The 17,596-nt window shown below is 35.4% G+C and overlaps 1 protein-coding gene across 2 annotated transcripts in view; it reads left to right on the forward strand.

The window, feature by feature from the left end:
* Positions 1-17,596, forward strand: part of CDH12 (cadherin 12) — a 410,196-nt gene that overhangs the window by 245,335 nt on the left and 147,265 nt on the right. The window contains exons 1-2 of one of the 2 annotated variants that reach the window (XM_072411848.1): positions 4,738-4,867; positions 6,895-7,151. The gene's annotated coding sequence lies outside the window, so the exon portion shown is untranslated. Of the gene's footprint in view, positions 1-4,737; positions 4,868-6,894; positions 7,152-17,596 lie in introns of those variants that run through there. The other variant, XM_072411847.1, reaches the window with a different exon arrangement.

A 17,596-nucleotide genomic window follows, 5' to 3' on the forward strand; every position in this document is an offset into this window, starting at 1 on the left:
GAAGAGAGAGCAGAATGCTAAAAAGATTATCTCTTGTAAATCCCTCTTCTGAAGGGCATAGAAGTGATGAACTACTTGAAATTCTGCACTGATATTACTATTAACAGTCTTATATGCAAGTAAGTAACAAATTCATATTTATATAGAATATATTAACTATTTTGGAAGATTTGATTACATTTCAGCCTGTTTAAGCAATTGCAGCATTACTTCTTTCAATAATGCTTTATAATTCCCATATTGATAGATTATTTTTTGATAACAAGTTAAATAGCTGTTGTAATGTGGTGAATATAACTAGTTATTATATTGCTGGGTTTGTTACTTTTGTATGTCATAAAAATAGATTTCCAGTAGATACTTGTGAAAAGCTAAATGGGAAGATCCAAAGAAATTGTTTCCAGTTGGACCTCAACCAAGTGTCCCTCCTCGTGCTTTATTTTTACCCTCTCTAATTAAATGCTGAGTTTAGAAAGAAAAAAAAAATAATTTTAAAGACCAATTTTATTACCTACATTACACCAGGTCTTCCATCTTCACCTGTCTTTGGCTGTCAAGAGGCAAGGTTCAATTAGATCCTACAAACTGCAGTGATGTAATGACATTGCCAAGAGGGGTGGCAACAACACTAGCTTACAGAAAGTTGGGATTCCATTGCTGGATCAGTTTTTATTACCCATAGAAGAGGCACTGCAAAGGGGCATATAATAGTGGGCACAGGTAAGTAATTAAAGCTGCCATTTTTTCTATGGGTAATAGCAGAGGGAGGATAGTAAATGTTACCCAAAATTTAGTTTAAGAACAGAAAAGAAACTCTTCATGAGGAAAAAAGAAAGGCATTATAGAGAGCATACTTAAAGGAAAGGGAGCATACTATTGTGAGCTAGCAACTTGTACTAACTCATTGCTATATAGTTGAAATGGCGGTCTGAGCTTAAAAAAGTTATATTAATTATAAGTTGAGAGTTTTTTAAGTTGTAAAGAGTGACTTTTATAAAAGTAGCATTACCTTAATGCAAACTGAAACTTCCAAATATTTTACATAGTTACATAAAAAGTCAGGTTGAAAAAGACATATGTCCATCAGGTTCAACCCCTAGGGAAATAAACGTATTTCAGATATAAAACCCTATGGGCATAGTTGATCCAGAGGATGCAAAAAAAAACCCTGGTACAATTTGCTTCAACAGAGGAAACAAAATTCTATGAGGCAATCGGTTGTTTTCTGGTTTAACAGTCTTTACTTTAAATCCTTAATACCCAGTTATATTCTGTGCTTCTAGAAAAGCATCCAGCTTTTTCTTAAAGCAATCTATAGAACTTAGCCTATTCCACATTTTCACAGACCTTACAGTGAAGAATCCTTTCCTTATCAAACTTCAACTTCTTTTCCTCCAAAGGCTTGTGTGCCTTTTTTATCCTTTGCAACAATCTTACAATAGTTGAGAACAGAGTTCTATATAAATGTATTTAAATTAACACAACATTGTTTTGTCGTGCTGGTGTGAACAGGTCATGAATGCATAAACCTAGCTCTAACTAAGTAGAGGTTGGGTGGACTTTTGCAGAGAGACCATAAATTTCACATACAGAGTAGGGCATCTTCTCTACAGCATGTTGGTAGGGGATGGGCTTTTCTACTTATGCAGTAGCTGCTTTCTGAAAAGCACATATTTTTCATGCATCCGAAATATATTTATCATATTTAAACTGAAACTACATATACATGTTTTTATTGGTTATCTGTTTGTGTTTTCATGCACAGATGTAAAAGGATGATACAGCATGGCTTTCTACTTCCTACAGCAGTCATTGCTGCAACCTCCTTATAACAATTTAACGGCAAATAACTGTATGTTTAGTTGTTGATGACAGGTGTAACAGATTTTTAAGCTTCATACATCCATAGTGAGAAACAACCATCCATGATCCTAAAATTTACATTGGACTAGAGAATAAGAAAAATAGAATAATATAAATTAACCTTTCACCAGGTAATGATCATCACATAAATTGAATAAAATCCCTATGATCCCTATGATATCCACCCCATGATATCTTTTCTGAGGTTACTAGATACATCCAGCAATACCAGGATGAGTTTGGAAATGGATGTGGTTCTATAGGGGATACAAAGGGTACATACATGTTTTTGGATGTCCAGCTATAGGAATAATATCCTTTACATGTGGTATGCAGGTTGAAAATAACTATTGATCCTAAACAAAGGCTTGTTTGCTTGACTCACACTGTTGGATCTGACTTGGCGAATAACCTTGTGAATTATATATTTGATTAGTGTTTTAACTCTATTTATAAACATAAACAGTAACAATGTGGTGATATTTGAAAATACAGTTTCACACCCTAAAATAAAAAAATTGCTATACTCATCATAGCAATTGCTATAACACTGGTATTTGTTTATTTATGTTACTACAATATATTTGTGTTTCTATGCTCTTTAAATTTAGTCAAATAAAAAATATTGTGTGGATTTTAATGTGCTGGAGATAATACATTCTATTTTCTTGTGTTATATTTTACATACCTGTATATCTTCCATAATGAAAGAAACAATAAAATCTGAGATATTTTAGATTATATAAAAAATAGACACCTAGACATCACATAGTTTATAGACTGAGCTTGCTCGGCTTTATGTATTTCCTCCACTGTAACATTTGGTTGTTAGCTGCAGTATCATAAATTTGCAGCACTGTTAACATTTGGTTTTCAAATAATTCGCAAAATGCACACAGGAGCAAACCGTTTTCATTGTCACCAGCTTTAAAAATGTGGCAATGCCTGCAGATATTTATTTGAGTTATTTTCACTTTGCTATCAGTTTTTTTTAATAATGATCATTTAATAAGCTGGCAAAACATAAATTAGGACCTTACAGCAGTTAATGTAAGATATTTAATTCTAAAATTGCATTATCACTTGAGGTGGAGTTGTAAATCATCTCTTAGCCTGAAACTTAATGCAAGAGGGAATTTCTTGCAGTTACAAATCAGAAAAATCTCATGCAGCTAGTAAGCCATATGCTGCAATATATATTGCAAATGTGCAGCCACTAAGGAAATGCTATTCTTCCCTATTGTGCAGAATTGAAGTTATGATATGATAGATTTTATGATAGATTTTATAGCATCATCAATAATATATTAATATTATAGTTAATGATATGGGAATGGGAATAAAAATATTGAAAAGCTATATTTAGTAAAAATATTGAAAAGCTATATTTAGTACAAAACAATGTGTGTGTATATATATATATATATATTTATCTATATATATATATATATATATATACACATATATATATATATATATATATATATATATTTTTTTTTTTAAATACTGCACATGCACTTACTTTTGCTATCAAACTATGTAGATGTGTAGAATCTTTTGTGAATTTTGCAAACAGCTGCTAATTAAATGTTAGTGTACATAAAGTTAGTCATTCCCTGTGTTCACTAACCTATGTGTACATTCACAAGGTGAACAAAACCAAGCTACCCACCAAGCACATTATTCAAACTATTACCTGGTTTAAACTTTGGTAGGTTCATCCTAGAAATTTTTTTTTCTTTATAAAATATAGCTATGGTTAGAATAGGAGAAGTGATATGAACTCTTGCCAAGAGTGAAGGAGTGAATATCTGTTAATAAATATATCCTTTAATAAAGGGCGCCTCCATATTTCTATATGCCCCCATATGCAGATTATCATAATATTTAGATGACAGGTTGTGAAGATGACCCTGTATCTCTGGGGTCACCCCACTATTGGGGGAACATGGGGATCTAGTATGTTCTAGAAGGGAAAGAATACTCTTTCCTTCACCTTTTTTTGGGCAGTCAGGCTCTTTTGGGCCTAGTATTTCTAGGGAAGGGGGCACTTGCTGGCTACCCCCTTTTTTTCTGAACTGCTCGGTTCCATGCATGGTGAATGTAAAATATATAATATTAACTGATTTTTTTTTTGTTTTAATAAAAAATGAATACCACATACCATATTAAGTTATGTTTGTTAAAAGACTTCAATGTAGGCTTTCAATGTTGCTTTCTAAGCCTGCATTGATATTTTTCCCCAATGGCGATGTCTGGCTCTATGTAGTAGTTGGGCTATTAGCTCTAAAAGCAGGAAGTCAAAGTTCCCTGCTGATATGCTTTCATGGAAAAAGCCAGTGAGTGATACGTTTGCAAAAGTTAGAGTAATATTCCAGCGAACCTAATGTGGGCAAATTTGCCCTTCACTATTCCTGTGTAAGCATCCTATCTATGAATTAGTAACAGCTTAGCATGATGATACAGCATTCAAATCCAAGGGGCCAAACTAAATCCAAAAGTCAAGAAAATGCCATAAATGTGATGCCAAGCTATTAATTATCTCTATATCCCCAAAAGCCCACTATAGCATTGTTTTCCCCCAAACTAATTATTTTTGTCCCTATGGTACAAGCTGGATATAAACCTTTAACCCCATATATAACTATCTGGCACAAAGGACGTAACCATGATAATACCACACTTTTTTCCTTTATGACAAAAATGATATGTGTGACAATATATTGTTTGTGGACAGCACATACATAACAGCACTTTCCTTCTGCTGATCTTGGCAGTCATTGTAATTCTGTTCCCGTGGCTTCTAAACTCTGACCCTGAGCTATGTTTACTAGAACAAGATTACACATTTTTACTCAGAATTAACCTTTGTATGGTTACTTCAGCACAGTGTATTGTATTAGGAATTGAGGCTCAAGGGCCACCAGAAGTCTTTCAGTAAATGAAAACACAGTTAGAAGAAAAGTCTAGGTACTTTTACTTTACATATACTGTCCAAGTTGAGGTAAGAATCGCTTGATTTTTATTTGTTGTACTATTCAACTTTCAATAGTTTTTTTTTTTTTGCATGTTTTAAAGTATCTTAAACCGACATGCTGATTTCGTATTCTAGCTGTGTGCTCTTTGGATTGACTACTGAGCGGCTAAGCTTCTTTCTGTGGCTGCTTGAGCTCAAAGCTAAGTTACTGATTAGTTCTATTTACTATTATACCTGTATGGTAGTTCAAGGGCATGAAACTTGCACAGGATGCAAGACAATCCCAGAGAGCATTGCAGACCAGTACATCATGGTTAAATAACAATAAAATGCTTTTAATTGCTCTGTGTATATAAAACGATCTAAAAAGTGTAAACAACCAGACATCAGACTTGATGTATTAAAGCTCTATAAGGCTGGAAAGGATACACCTTCATCATTGAACCTGATAGCAAATTACTATTATTAAATCCATTACAGGTTTGCTGGACCTAATTGAATGGATTTAATATTAGTCATTTGCTATTTGTTAGCAAATGTTTTTAATCCTGTACCAGATCCATTCCAGGTTTGCTGGATCACCCAGGTTCACTGATGAAACACCGATCTTGGTGAACTTTAATAAATCAGGCTCATTGAATCAAGTATCAATATGGGCACATTAAAGCAGAGGTTGTTCCCATGTGGTAAGTACTTCCTCTCGGCAATAGATACTTGATAAATTTAGCAAATTCAAATTTATCAGACTTTTAGTATTCAACAACACCCCAAGAGAATTCCTTTCAGAAGTATAACAAAATAATTAAAAAAAAAATACTAAGGCCACAGTAAATAAACGGACCCACTTAAAGGGGAACTGGAAATAAACTAAAACACACAAGGGGGTACTTACAAAAAGATATTGTAAATCAATAAATACAGGTCCAGGACCTGCACCTGCATGCACCTTTCTTAGATAGGCAAAAGGTGTATATTGGCTTCTGTATACATGCAAGCAAAATGTCTTTTTTATTTGTAGTCATTCTATGGTTCAGTGAATGTAATGCTTTAGAGCAAAATAAAGTGAAGTGTGATACCATTTTCTGAGTAGTTATCTTTTTGTATCATGACACTGCCTCCTGCGACATACAAGCAATCTCAATATACACCTTATTCTGGATTTCTTGGATCTCTAATTTCAGTTTAAACATTTACCCAGTGTCAAGGAAAAATGTATCTATTACCTAAAGAAACGCCAGGTGTTAGGTTAATATTATGATCGTAAGAGAACAGACACCAGTTCCAATAGAGTTGCTGTTTTGATTTATTCAAAAACATAGTGTTATTTATACATAGTAAAGTAGGTGGTACATAAAGGTAGTTAAATATGGGGGTTGAAGTTAACAGTGGTCCTTCAGGAATCCAGAGTCATTGCATGGGCCTGATACTCAGACTATCTCCTCTCAGATCCCAGTTTATTAGTCATTGTTTGTTATTTAAACTTTGGTCATTGTAATCATTGTTTCTTATTTATATTTGATTAATAGACACATAAAATAAACCTTATTAGATTTACAGGACAATCACCCCTCACAATGCAGTCAGCTTTCGTGATATTTCTCATTGATGATTCTTCTACAAAATGGAGTCTATGATAAATCTTATGATATGATATGATAGTCTTTTCCTTCTCGCCCAGTACGTACGTGAATGCACGTTTAAGGCCATTCATATTTTGTGGTTTCTCAACATGCACTGACTCTCCAAAGGCACACCTGCATCTTTTTTTTAGTGTACCACAAAGCAATGAGTGTTCCTAGTTGCTGTGCACTAAGGGGTACATATGTTTCAGTAGAGTATGTGCTAACAAAAGTTTTAAAGGGCTTTTATACAATTCCATTGTTTTCCAAGTTTGTATCTTCATAACAATATAGTAATAAGCAATAATTATTTACTAATGTAACAACACTCCCTTTCACATATGAGATACTTTCATACAATTCTGATATATTTGAAATGGCAAACAGCCATTTCATTATTTATTAATGATATGTTTGTTTTTTTGCCATTTACAGGACAAATACATATCTGTTTTCAAAGGGTCCAGAGAATCAGCACTGAAAAATGATGTCTTTCGTCCTGAAATCTCAGTGTCAGATAAATATAGAGCTGTAAGATTCAGTATCTGATGAGGAATATATGAAACTATAAACGCTTCGAGGGACGGACCTGGGTCTCATTGCAACTGTCAGCTATGATGGGCTTCTCAGAATCTTTGTGTTAGTAGATCATCCATTCTCTGTTTGGAAAGGAACTCTCTGGAACAGAAAAGGTGAGAACAGTACAATATTACTTTTCTAAGCAAAAATGACAACGTAGCATAGCTTGAAGCTCTTTTATCAACCTTAAAATACAGGTTTAAGATACATAAGGCCACATTTCAGTGGCATAGCTGACATTGTACATTTCAAGGCAAATAATTACATTTATCTCATTTTTTAAAGAATGCAGCAAATTGATATAAATAAGCAAATACACCATATTCTATCTGCAACCTCAGTGCATTTGGTGAAACAGAGGATTATACCTTGTATAAGTGATACATTCCACCAGTGCACTTAACTAAAAATATATATTTTTTTCATACATCCAGTGGCATATAATTCATGTGACACAGTAAATCTACCGTGTTTCCCTGATTATAAGCCATCCTCTATAAATAAGCCACCCCCGATTTTTGAAAAAATAATTAAAATAAGGCACTCACCCGTGAATAAGACATCCTCCGATATCTGATCCTGTGTGTGTCTCCTCGATGCTTGCTGCAGTGTGTGTCTCTTCCTGGCTGCAGTGCAGAGCCAAACTGAAAGTAAGAAGCCGGCACACGTGCCCCCGCGATTCTGAACCAGGAAGCAAGCTGCTGATCCCTGCCCTAACGGAGATCCCTGCGGCACATGAGTGATCAGAAGGGGAATACCGTATGAATGGCACATGAGTGATCAGAAGGGGACAATCAATGGCACATGAGTGATTTTCAACAATAAATGTGTACTGTAGTCTTCTTCATGAAAAGATAAGACATCCCCCTGAAAATAAGACCTAGGGCATATTTTAGCATTTCAAAAAATATAAGACAGTGCCTTATAATCGGGGAAACAGGGTATGTATTGTTGCACCAAATGCTTTCTGCTTTTTATTTGGCATGCTTGAGACATAATTTCATTGTTTTATTGCTGTCTGTGTCTCCTTTAAAAGGGTACTTAATCTCTAATTGTGTAACTGGTGTTGTACCAGAGCCAGAACTGTTTGCATCCCATCATTGTTACACTTAGGCCTCTTTCAGATGTGCAGTCTAAAACAGCATAGTTAGCTGCTCCTTGTCATCCCTATATGCATATGGTTTTACAATTCCACTGTTTCTTGTTAAGTGTGATTATGGGCCATCTCCAGTACTCTCCCAACTGCGAGTAGCTCATTGCAGATGGAAAGCATACCAGTTGAATTCAAAGCAGGAGCTGGTTGTTCAAGGACAGCCAAAAGCTACATATCATGTCCAAACCACAACAACATGAATGCAACTGTATGTAAACACATAAACAAAATGGTGCCCAAGCCCATTGATTGTGAAGTAGCCCAGCCCACTGAAGCATGAAGTAATGACAAATGCACCTAGAGAGGACTAAGAACTCTTTTTATAAAAGAAAAAAAACATAATTGATGATAATAAAAATAAGCTCTAACCCTTCCTTACTACACCCAATCAAACCACCCGTGCCAGACAGGGCTCTGTATTGTAGATGAAAAAAAAAAATAATAACAGGTAGAGCATCATATACATATTTTGTATATCTGGGTAAATTATTGTGTACTGCTAGGCTTTGTGAAAATAGGTTGCAGAAGTGATTGTTTTTTAAAATGTGTTAGCAAGGAGCAATAAATCTCATGTTGTCAAAATCTATAAACTGTTAAGGTTCTTAATAGCTTTTGAAGTGTACCTAAAGTAAAGGTAAACTGTCAGTGTTGTTAACATGGCCATGTAGTGTATGAAGATAGCTTAGTTACAATCACACAAATTACCATCATTGTACACAATCCAGATAAAGCTCTCCTTAGTGGTGAAATATACAGACTTCTGTTTCCAGCCATGTTAAAGTCTGAGAGGAAACAGTTGGCATGTTTCAGAAGTTGTTAATTGATAGCCTTCTCCACTCAACAATCTTGTCAATTAAAAGCAAAAAAAATGTACCTACAACTGGATGTATCGATCTAATTGATATTCTGAAGCCCTGAAAGTGATTTCCAGAGTTCCCCCATATTAGAAAGTTTGAGAAGCACTGGAGGTTCTAGGGGGATGAAGGTGAATTTTAAGGTACATAAAATAAAAAAACAGAAAGTTTGGTACAAGTGGTGGTTGGATGCATCAGCACTAAATACAACGGCCACTTGGCTACATGGAACATGTGACTAGAGTGCTTCACATTTTACATACAGCAAGTCAGCCTATTTTTTAAATTGTACACTGCACCCACTATAAATCATAAAAGAGAGATTTTTTTGAATGAGCATTTTGTAAAGACAATGAAAAAGCTCAGTGTTAAGCAGGAGAGTACTTAATTTTTAATTACTCACTGTATCACTTGTACTCATTGGAAATATTATATGAAAATTACATATAGAAAAACTCTTTTTATCAGTAAAGTTTTGTTAGGCAGAGGCAGTATAAAATACAACACTTCTGTTTTAAATATCTTAGGTAATCTTCAAGGTAGTCTGCACAAATATCTTGAATAAATAGAATTAATGGTTGATTTACTTTAGGGAGTCTAGAATACCTAATGTAGTCGTTATTACATTCTGTTCTCTGTAGATGTGTGAGCAACTCCTAGGTGAAAATAATGGCTAATGACACATCTAATATGATGTTAAAGAAAAAAAGAGTTAGTGGAAGAAAGAGACTGATCACAAACACTATAATACATTTAAAACTTTGCATATTCTGGATTTTGTTGGTTTGTAGAGCTTCCAGGGGAAATAAAAATGTTACTAATGCATAGTGTACTTATATTTTATTGTTAGCTACAGTGTTATATGACTTTGTCATCATGCCTTATTGTAAACAGTTTTTATGTACACTTTTTTTTTGTTTTACCTGGAGAACCCACCAGTAATAGCAGTTCCCTCTGCAGGGAATGTCTGCCTTACATGCTTTTCCATTTGTCATTGGGTCACCCAATATACAGTCTAAAAGAATATACTGAAAAATATACATTGAGTTCATTTTTATACTCAAAAGTCCTTTCAACTATTTACTATCTTGGCTTACAGTACAGTTAACAGTAGGTTGAAGTTAAGAAACACTACTTCTGTACAAAAAAACACCTATTGTTTCTATTTGGAGTCAAGAATAGTCAAGGAAGTCATGTTTTAATGTTTTCCAACTTTTTAAGTAAATACTCATTGTAAATTACTGAACATAGTATTATCACCAAAATTGATGGTGGGATAGGGGGACCTGTAGAAGCATGTCCCAGATGAAAACAATAATAAATAATAAAATAATAAAAAAGTATATTTTTCAATATTACTGTAATGCGCCTGGGCACACAAACCACGACCAACTCCAGATATCTTTCAATCAATTTATTCAATGTCATAAAGCACGACAAGGGTTATTTCCAAACAAGCGAAGTACAAGAGGGTAAGGCAAAGACAGGTCAAGAACAATCCGAGGTCAGGGCAGGTAGCAGGCAGAATGGTCATTAACAATCCGAGGTCAGGACAGGCAGAGTTCAAGCAGAGTCAACTTCAGACCAGGTCACTATGGAGATGACAAAAGCAGATAAACTTAAACCAACACAAGGGCGCACTCAAGCACACTGTGTTAACAGAGGCTTATAGCGGGCAATGGTGTACAGGACAGGCTCTCCTTAAATGGCCAGAGTGACCAATGACCTTGCGCCACCTGGCGCCGTCTGATAGGAGACTTAGTGAATCCCCTGCGGCCGATTGGCCCCAGGGAATTCAAACTAACTATGTCCCGCCCCGGGGCGAGGCAGCCGAGTGCCACCCCCTGGGGGGGTACAAGAGGAACGCATAGTAGCACGCGCACCTCTTCCCACAGCACCCCTAGGACGTGCACTACTTTGCACATGCAAAGGAGTGCTGAGAGCAGGAGTTTCAGTAACCACGTCCGAAGGGATGCAAAGGATGCCGCCTGGCTGAACAGTAGTTTGGCCAGGACGGATCCCTCCGCCTGCAGAGAGAGACACGCTGTGAGCAGAGCAGCAGCCTCAGCCATGCTGCCTGCTACAGCGGCGTCTCCCTCTGCGGCTGGGATCCCCAGGGACACCGCGGGCTCGCAGGACGGGTAAGTTCCTTACAATTACAATTCAATAAAACTAAATCATATTGGTCATTTGAAAAAGTTTTCTGCAAATATTCATTGGTATATTAGCTTTTAGGCTCATGTGTTTTACAAAGCATCAAGAGTAGCACAGGTTTGATTCAACTTTTAGGACCCCATAGAGTTCTGTAAAACTGTGAATCTGACATTCCTTCAAACATTCCCTGGTAGGAATCAATTACTGTGATTGAAACACTTGGAGCTAAAAGATTCCCATGAGGGAATGTTTGAGGGAATGTCAATGACAATAAAATGTAAATGTATGTTAGTTGTTTAATATGTTTTAATTAAATTTAGATTTACATTATACATTTTTTTTAATAGAACAGTACAACTATACAAAGTGTATTGTGAACAAATTTTGTTTTTGTATATAAATACAGAATTTGTTGTCATGCAGTAAACCAGAAAATCATCTGACAGCTATATCAATTTTTTTTTATAATGCCATAAATGTCATCATGTTGCCCTATGCAGGTGGCAATAAATCAACATTTGTCCCCCTTTCCACTGACATTTTGAAGTCTATTTATACAAAAAAAATTGCTGTGGATTTTCGTGTGCAAGTCACAAATGACACCCTTTGGAATGCTTTTCCATTTCAGTTTGTAGCCAATGGAGGCATTAGGCCTGATTCAAACCAGGAATGAATTTCTTTTGGAAGTCATTTGCTATTTGTTAGCAAATCTTTTCAATCTTTGACCAGATCCATTTTAGGTTTGCTGGATCAACCAAGTTCACTGATGAAATTGTATCTTCTCCAGTCTTGGAGAGCTTTATTAAATCAGGCTAATTGTGCACATATTTAGTGTACAGAAATGTGACCAGAAATGTAAGAGATACTAGTTAAATTTTAAGCATCCCCAATGTTTAGATCAGACAGACTAGAATAGGGAAGATAAACTCCTTGTTAATTTCTTCTAAAGGGCATCCCTTTTAGATACTGTAGACTTTTCTCATTATATCCTAGGAGGTGTCTGATTACAATACGCCAGACACTCCCAATCATGATTGTTTTGAAAAGTAAGTGGTCAAGGTAATATTTATATAGAACAAAGAAATGTAAGTATCTGTTGCAAAGTTTCCTAAAATCCTTGTAAAATATGTTGATTGGAGGAGGGTATTATTTTTTTCTTTCACAAAAGTAGAGTTGCTTTTTAACTATCTATTTACTTTAAATATGTTATTGTATATAATCTTTTTATAGAGTATATGCAGTACTGAATGAATGGTTTTCTAAAGGCATTTTATCTTAAAACATTCGAATCAATGAGAAAATAGCCTAAGAACAGATAATTAAAAGAGAAAAAATATTCAGTTTTGTCAAACAGCTAAAGTTAAATGCAATATAAAAACATTGCTAAAACTAGTAACTAAATACTAGTCCCTACGTGGCTCCTAGCAACTGGCACCCGCAATGCCTATTCATATAGAATAAGAATAAGAGCTCTACACTGTCTTCCACTTTACCTTAGAATCAAATTCAAGCTGTGCTCTGTGCTTTGCCTTCAAATCCCTCCCACAGGTATTGTCCCACTTACATTTCTGACCTGGTAAAAAAATACTCCCCCAGCAGCTCTCTCTCTGCTATTCCAATGACCTACTAATGGCTTCCTTACTCATCACACGCACGGATATAAGACTTCTCCAGAGCTTCCCCAACTCTCGCGAATGGTCTTCCTTGTCCTATTCGTCTTGCTCCTACTTTCTGCTCATTTAAAAGAGCACTCAAAATCCATTTTTTCAAATTTGCCTACCCATCTTCGTCTGTCTTTTGAAACCACCACTACTTCCCACCACTACATATCCCCCTCCTATTGTGTGTAAATTCCCCCACCTACTAGATAGTAAGCTCTTCGGGGCAGGGTCCTCTACTCCTGTATCACTGTCTGTATTCGTCTGTCATTTGCAGCCCCTACTGTTTAATGTACAGTGCTGTGTAATATGTTGGCGCTAAATAAATCCTGTTTATTGATAATAATAATAATAATAATTTAGAGGGAGAGAGAGATTAAGATGGGGTGGGTTTGTTGGAAGGGACCAAAATTAGTCTTTTTGCGAAAGGGGCCCTCTGTTGTTTGTGTCCACCACTGGGTATGAGGAAGCAATATGTGCACTGATACCTCACCACCAGTCTGAAAATAGTCTAAAATTGCAGATAAATCCAACAATGAAGCTGTTGTGGGGCACAAGGAAAAAACAAAATATCTGATTGTCTAAGTTTTACAAAACCTTGTTTACATTTTGACCTAGTAATACCAGTTTGAAGCTGGTTTGTTACAATGGCCAACGTGGCAGTTTCCAGAGCACACTTTTGACATCAGCCTCATTATCCCAATTTAAAGTAATTGAAAAGTAACTTAATTATTACCATATTCGTTAAATTTATTTTAAAGCAGTTAGTTTGGATTGATAGTTTTTTTTTTCAGCAGGTGTCATCTGTCATCTTGTTCCATTCATGAGCTATGATTAAATGAGAATACTGTTCTTTTTTTATATGAAGGGTAATGTATTAACTACTCTTTTCATTAAAATTCAGACAGGGGAAAAGAAATGAATGTAAACAAATAACCATCAATGTTTCCTAAGGACATGGTATGGGATTAGAAAATATGTTTTCAGTTTATTTCCTCACCCCTCCTATTAACAACTACATCTGTTGTCTGCTCTAGGACTTGTATGATCAGAGCAATGTTAGACATATGCTGAATAGCAATGTTCAGTTCATTAGCTTTACTTTTAGGAAATTAAAGACAAGATTGTCTAAAGAGTTTTTTACTCTTGTGAGGTGTTTAATACAGACCATAAGCGTTCTTTTGTTTTTCAGCTACAACCTGATTTGCAGGGTGCTAATTACTTTACACTTAAGAAAAACCTTGTAATTTCTTATTGGTACTCCTTTATCAATAGAAGCATATTTTAGAGTCTTTACTGACATTCAAATTATTTTGTTTTGACTTGTCTGTGCTAGATTTCAAATGATATGGTTTTAAAGTAACTGAAACTTAGACTAATAATATAACAACTGCTTTCTAGAGAGTATCCTTGCAATTAATATTTCTCTTCCAGATAACAATATGTGCACCACTGGGTAAAACAAGTCCAAAGAAGAATTCTAATGACTTAAGCTTTGTAATAGCTGATCAGCTACAGTTTTTATATTTTCAAGCTACAAAGCTGAGCCCCATTGCCGGTTAATTGCTTCTCATATTTAGTGTCTGATTAATTACCTAATGACCACCAATAGCAGAATAATACCAGTATGTTTTGATTCATTATCCACCAGGGAATACACATAAAATTTACTGTATATCACTAAGAATATGATCCTTTTTCAATTCACAAAACAATTACAATACAATGGTATTAATCATTTATGTGTACCCATTTAGCATACATGAGAATGTGAATTTAAGAGTAGATTCTTACAACTTAAATGACTTTTAGGCATAACACCATAAAAAGTACAATTCAACAGTATCAGTCACTAACTATGTGACTTACCTTACTCATCTTAAGTATCTTATCTAGGAATAGAATTCTCCTACATCTAATACTAATAGAAAATAATAATCTAACAAGAGTTTGTATTCCTCTTTTATCAGCATACACATGAGCTTTTGGAGTGGAGAAGCACAGCACTGGTAGAAGCTGATTCAAAAAGTGCATTACATACATTTGGAATTATGTAGGTATATTCCAAAATACATTAGGGAATGGCTTTATTATTTGTATTCCATTGGATTGTCCTTGGAGTGTGTAGCCCCATAAAACAGGAGAATGGGACAGTAGTTGTAGTAGTTGCTGGAAACACTCACACACAACAAAGTACACAATTTATAAATAAATTCTACTCCACTGCCAGTGTCAAGGGTTTTGCCATGGAGTGCAGGTATTAATATACATGCTAATCAATGATGCTAAGTGATGTTGCAAGCATACCATAGTATAGAAATGATCACTGCAATATTTTATTGTGTTGAATGTATAAATTCCATTTGTAATGCCTGGTACACCAGTCCTTAGAAAGTGGTCCTTAATAAGTCACAAAATGCATAGACAGTTTTTTTTTAAGATAAACTGCAAAGACGAGATTTAGGCTACTTATAAAAATGGTATTTCATTCTAATTGCCCTCCCTGTGGACAGTTAATCCTTTGCTGCCTTTTTAGGGAGCTTTCTTAATAAATTTGAGGTCAGATTTTTGTCTGCAAGCTTCTCTTGCATGAGTGCCACTTCAATTTTAACCGGATTTTAATACAGGCTGATGGTCAATATCTGGTGTATATTCCCTTTACTAATAAAGGTCTTCAGATCCACTAAGCCCTTCTTTAAATTTCCACATTTTTGGGGGGGACCAGATGAAAGAAAGAGGCCCTGCCACCCAACACTTAGACCTCCAAAGGTTAATAGAAGGCATCGAGCCTGCATGGTACAGTAAGGTGCACATGGGGAGGAGGGGGGTATGCTCACTTACTTTCTGGCCACCTAAGCCTGGTTAAAATGTACTTAATGAGGTCTAACTAACATACACTTTAAAATAAATTCATGGAAATGTTTGGCAATTCCTGGGCAGACTTTAATGTGCCAGGCTTGAAACAAGCCGGGGCAGACTGTTACATTTGTTTTGAGTTATAGCAAGAAGTAAACTTGCACTAATTAGTAAAGTAGTGTGCATTGCAGAACTATGGTGTTAAAAAAGGTGAAAAAGAAACAAATTGTAAAGGTTAACAAAAATATTTTAATGTATTAGTTTATGCAAGAACAGTTAAAGGATTTGTGGTCAGTAATTAGATTACATTCAGGCAGATAAATTAGTTAATTAGTGTTTTGTCACCTACTTTTATGGTTTTTAGCAGATTACTTTATTGATTTCATTCCATTTTTAAGGTCATTTAATATAGTCAAATAGGTGGTTTGTAATAAAGTTACCTTCAGTTAATTAATTTGAAAATGCCTAGTCTTAACATTTAATTTGCATGCAATTGTTTATTGACCAAATTGCTTTGATGTATAGTATTTCTTAAAAGCTATGCATTCCCATGGCCCCTGTAATTAGAATAAATAAATGTATTATGCCTAAACCAACTAAAATTACTTTTACATGTTATGTGTTCTAGCCCAAAAAAATATCTGTACCCAGCCAAGTATGCATACTGAAACACTTTCTATGCTCATCTCCGGTGAATATACCCAGAAAGTATGGATGGATACATACTAGATGGACTCAACTGAGGTGGAAATAATAGGCTAATATTGAGCTATTCCTATGTTAATTGTATGCATTAACCATATTGGGCATTGAATATTGCTCTTAATCCCCACACACCTTGTTGTAAATATACCCAAAATGTAAGATTATGCTACCTAAAATTATCTAATTAATATGATATTGTCTTTCTTCTGAAAAAATATAGTATGTAATACTATAATATAGTATGGGTACTGTTTTGGGTAATTTCAGTTACTTGGTGTATTCTTTTGTCTTTTACTTAGTAATTGCAGAACAGGTGAATATGCAGCCAGAAATGTATTTAAATGTAAACACCTCTGCCTCAGGTGGATCAAAATTTTATATAAATGTCTATATTGGATCAGAACCAAGAACCAAGATTGCTCAAAAATTCCAAGGTCGGAATAGCTCCCATCTGAGCTGAAATCAACTGAGATTTAAACTATCCCAATACCACTAGTCAGGAGTGTGTAATGTATGGAGTGTAGGGGTCAGGGGTGAGAAACTCATGGAGCATATATGTCAGAAGTATGAGATGAAAGAGTGCAGGAGTTTAGGAGTGCTTAATGCATTAAGTACAGGGTTCAAGAATGTTTGACATACAAAGCGCACGGATAATTATTATGTAATCCACAAAGTGCAGGGGTCAAGGGTGAAATATACAAAATGCAAGGGTCAGTTGTGTGTATTGCACAAAAACTAGGGACAGTGGTGTGTTTTCAACAGTATACATGGGGAAGAGTGTGTAACGCACTTACTTAATAATACTAACCACTTATTATTACTAACGTACTTAATAATAATAATAAACCACTATGCTGGGTTATGTAACAGTGTGCAGGGATCAGTTGTTATATAACTGACAAAGGGTAGGGGTCAGGGTTATGTAACTCAAACATTACAAGTGTCAGTGGTACCGTGTTTCCCCGATTTTAAGACATCCCCATTAAATAAGCCACCCCCGATTTTTGAAAAAATAATTAAAATAAGACACCCGTGAATAAGACATCCCCCGATATATAATCCTGTGTGTGTCTCCTTGATGCAGGCTGCAGCACATGTCTGCTCCTGGCTGCAGTGCAGAGTGAAACTGAAAGTAACAAGCCGGCATTCTGCACCAGGAAGCAAGCTGCTGATCCCTG

The sequence above is a fragment of the Pyxicephalus adspersus genome, chromosome 5, assembly GCF_032062135.1.
Source record: "Pyxicephalus adspersus chromosome 5, UCB_Pads_2.0, whole genome shotgun sequence".
In the NCBI taxonomy this organism is placed as follows: Eukaryota; Metazoa; Chordata; class Amphibia; order Anura; family Pyxicephalidae; genus Pyxicephalus; species Pyxicephalus adspersus.